Source organism: Cynocephalus volans, chromosome 10 (genome assembly GCF_027409185.1).
Source record: "Cynocephalus volans isolate mCynVol1 chromosome 10, mCynVol1.pri, whole genome shotgun sequence".
Lineage (NCBI taxonomy): Eukaryota > Metazoa > Chordata > Mammalia > Dermoptera > Cynocephalidae > Cynocephalus > Cynocephalus volans.
In genome coordinates, this window is record NC_084469.1 from 110982072 (window position 1) to 110986520 (window position 4449).

The 4449-nt window shown below is 45.5% G+C and overlaps 1 pseudogene; it reads left to right on the plus strand.

Annotated features, from left to right (window-relative positions):
• The first annotated feature begins 276 nt into the window (after positions 1 to 276).
• On the plus strand, positions 277 to 591 carry LOC134389632 (transcription initiation factor IIA subunit 2-like; annotated as a pseudogene).
• Positions 592 to 4449: the final 3858 nt, after the last annotated feature.

A 4449-nucleotide genomic window follows, 5' to 3' on the forward strand; every position in this document is an offset into this window, starting at 1 on the left:
ATGAAAAAACTCCCAGCAAAAGACCAGCAAACAAAAATCCAGCATCATATTAAGAAAAAAATAAATAAAAATTACACAGTGACCAAGTGAAATTCACCCCAGGAACCCAAGGTTGGTTCAACACATGAAAATCCACCAGTGTGGGTGGTTGGGGAAGTAGCACCTCTTGCCGGGCTCCCAGCCACACCGCTTTGCCTACTCCATGGCAGGAAGCAGCTTCCCCACAGGATGTCAATGCAAGCCTGAGTAGGAAAAACAATTTCTTCCTCCTAAGCCATGGCATATCAGCTACACAGAAATACTGCTTTGAGAAAGTCTTCAGGAGAGCCTAGATGAGCTCCTAAGTCTCAGCAGATCACGCCCCCAACTTGCCCTTCAACTTCTCCAGTTTGATAAGGCTGTAAAAGTCAGCACTGGCTCAGAGCGTCAGGAACAGAGTCAATTTCAGTGACTCTCTAAATACATATAGGTTCTGCAACTTTTGTATTGGGTGATGTTGAATTCAGACAGATGACAGAACTTGTTAACAGGGATAAAGTAAAAATTGTAGCCTGTGATGGTGAAAATACTGGCTCCCATACTACTGAATGAATAGAAAAATAATAGCTTTTTCAAATGTCATCTTCTGTTATTATTCATCGCTTTTTGAAGAGACATGTAGAAGAGACTTTTTAAAATGTATTCTAGCATTGCTGAAATGACTACACTGTACTATACTCTTAGAGAATTCCAGTAGAAAGAGATTTGTAACTCTGTACTCTTTTACATTACCTTTATTATACAGCATGAAGAAACATAGCTTTTTAAATGACAAATCAAAAGATGTTACCTTCCTAAGAACATTCTTTAATAAGCTCATTTTAAAACTAAAAAAATAATAATAACAATGTCATACATCATATTAATAAAATAAAGGGAAAAAACATGATTGTCCCAATAGACACAGAAAAAGAATTTGACAAAATCCAACATCCTTTCAAGATAAGAACACTCAATAAACTAGATATAGAAGGGAGCTTCTCAGCCTGGTCTGGCCAGCTAACTCACTTGGCAGAGCATGGTGCTGATAACACCAGGTCAAGGGTCTGGGTCCCCTTACTGGCCAGCTGCCAAAACTAACAAACAAAACAAAACACTAAAAGAAGAGAACTTAGCTTGATAAAGGGCATATATGAAAAACCCACACTTACACGATACTTAATAATGACAGACTGAAGACTTTTCCCCTATGATCAAGAAAAAGGCGAGGATGTCACTCTTACCATTTCTATTCAACATTGTATTAGGGACTCTAGCCGGAACAATTAGAAAGAAGAGAGAAGAAAACAGTGAAACTATCTATTTGCAGGACCCATCCCCACCAGCCCTCTTTGCTTCTAAACCTATAACTAGACTCCAGTCCTAGCAGGCCCTTAAGGGAGGTACAAAGTATGACCCATGAAGAGGTGCACTATGGTCCAAAATCCAATTGATTTTTCCAATTTTGGGGGAGCGGGGAGGGGTGACTGGCTGGTGTGGGGATCCAAACTCTTGACCTTGGTGTTGTAAGGCTGTACTCTAACCAACTGAGCTAACTGGCCAGCCCTTAATTTTTCCAATTTATCCAGATGGTAATATCAGAGATATGTGTGAGAGTGGATATTATGGGTGTGGGATAATGGTGGAGAGGACACAAAGTTGGAGCAGGCTGAATTTGTTGATCTAGGCCCACTAGGCAGAGATTTTGCATTTAATGTTGCAGCTCAGGGAGTAACAAAGAGCTCTGATCATTTGTTTAGCTGGTTGAATGAAACATGGACCAAACATGGCGGCCCACTGTGAGTAAACTGGAAATGCTGCACCAGCATTAATGCAGAGGAAGGAATTCAAAGGCTCAGGGAGATTGCAATATTAGAGTGGATTTGTCACTTGAGACCTACTCGCACTCACGGGGAGGGTCCTGAAGACACGCATTTCACCACGACTGTGAGAAATAGATTTGTGAGGGGAGCCCCGGCATCCTTGAAGAGCTTGGTCACTGAGTCTCTTCTCTGTAGGGACTGTGGCCACTCAGCTGGGAAACCTTAATGCCATGGGAGTAAATGGATTCTGGGGTAGCAGGAACCAAGCGATGGCACTGAACTGCTAAAGACAAGGTGGATGCAGTTACTGTAATGGACAGCAGAGCCAAAGCAGCAATCTCAGAACAGTTGGACCTGCACAGGACTGTGGTGTCAGCTGCTTGATTATGGTGTTCCTAGAAGTAAAATAGATAGGTTGCCTACTAAATTCTCACTTGGTTTGTAAAAGCAGAAAAGTTCTAGGTCAAGTAAACAACCTGACATGAATCATAAGAACAAAGAATCACTGCCCCTCAATGAATTCCCGGACTTGGACCAGTTGGCAGACCTAGAACCCCTGGAAGGATGGAGAGGCTGGGACCCCTTGAGGAAGGACCCTGGGACACAGCCAAAAATTTTATACTGTTAATCTTTCTTCTTCCCCGAAGGAACCTACAGGCTTTTACTAAGGTAACTGTGTATTGTAGAGAAGGAACTAACAGGAACTTTCGGGTCTACTGGACACTGGCTCTGAAATGACATTGATTCCAGGAGACCCAAAATGTCACTGTGACCCTCCTGTCAGAGGAGAGGCTTATGAAGGTCAGGTGATCAATAGAAGTTTAGCTCAAGTTCATCTCACAGTGGGCCCAATGTGTCCCCAAGCCCTTCCTATTGTCCTTTCCCCAGTTCCAGGATGCACAATTGGAATAGACATATTTGGTAGCTGCTAGAATCCTCAGTCTGAGTCCCTGACTTGTGAAGTGAGGACAATCTTGATGGGACAGGCCAAATGGAAGCCACTGGGGCTGGCGGAATTTTTTATTTTTTTTTGGGGGGGGTGGCTGGCCGGTACAGGGAAGCCCTGGACTTTGGTGTCATCAGCACCACGCTCTAACCAACTGAGTGAACCAGCCAGCTTGGGAGCCACTATAACTGCCTCTGCCTGGAGGGATACCACATTCCTGGAGGAATTGAAGAGATTAAGAGATTAGTGCCACCATCACAGACTTGAAAAGTGCGGGGGTGGTTATTCCCACCACATCCCCATTCAACTCTCCTATTTGGCCTGTGCAGAAGATAGATGGATCCTGGAGGATGACAGTGGATTGTTTTAAGTTTAACCAGGGGGTGACTCCAATCGCAGCTGCTCTACCAGATGTAGTTTCATTGCTTAAGCAAAGTAACACACCCTCCGGTACCTGGTATGCAGCTATTAACCTGGCAAATGCTTTTTTTCTCTGTCCCTGTTAGTAAAGACCACCAGAAGCAGTTTGCTTTCAGGTGGCAAGGCCAGAAATACACTTGCACTTCCTAGCTGAGGTGTAGATCAACTCTCCAGCCCTATGTCACAATTTACTTCACAGGGATCTTGATTGCCTTTCCCTTCCATGAGACATCACAGTGGTCCGTTACATTGATGACATTATGCTGATTGGACCTAGTAAGCATGAAGTGGCAACCACTCTAGGCCTATTGGTGAGACATCTGTGTGTCAGAGCAGGGGAAATAAATCTGGCAAAATTTCAGAGGCCTTCTACCTCAGTTAAATTTCTGGGCCTCTTGTGATTTGGGGTAAGTTGAGATACCCCTACAAAGGTGAAGGATAAATTGCCTCTGGCCCCTCCTACAACCAAGAATGAGGCACAGCACCTCATGGGCTTCTTTGGATTTTGGAGGCAAAACATTCCTCAGTTGGGTGTGGTGGGTCACTCTGGCCCATCTACCGAGTGACCCAAAAAGCTGCTAGTTTTGAATGGGGCCCAGAATGGGAGACGGCTCTGCAACAGGTCCAGGCTGCTGTGCAGGCTGCTCTGCCCCTTGGGTCATATGATCCTGCAGATCCAGAGGTCCCTCCCTGAGGTGTCAGTGCAGAGAGGGATGCTGTCTGCAGCCTTCTTCGGCAGGCCCCTGCTGGTGACTTACAGCCGAGACTCAGGAATGTGGAGCAAAGCCCTGCCATTCTCCGCAGATAAGTCCTCTCCTTTGAGAAATAGCTCATAGCCTTCCACTGGGCCTTAATAGATACTAAATGCTTAATCATGGGCTACCAGGCTACCACGTGACCTGAGCTGCCCATCATGAACAGGCTGTTGTCTTACCCAGCCGGTCATAAGGTCAGGACACAGCAGCATTCCATCATCAAATGGAAATGGTACATACGTGATCTGGTCCGAGCAGATACTGCAGGTGTAAGTAAGTTACATGAAGAAGTGGCCTAAATGCCACGGTTCCCACTCCTGCTACACTGGCTTCTCTCCCCAGCCTGCATCTGTGGCCTCACGGGGAGTCCCCTCCAGTCGGTTGACAGAGGAAGAGAAGACTCGGCCTGGTTTACAGATGGTTCTGCATGATATGCAGGCACCACCCAAAAGTGGACAGCCGCATCACTCTGGCCTCTTTCTAGAAC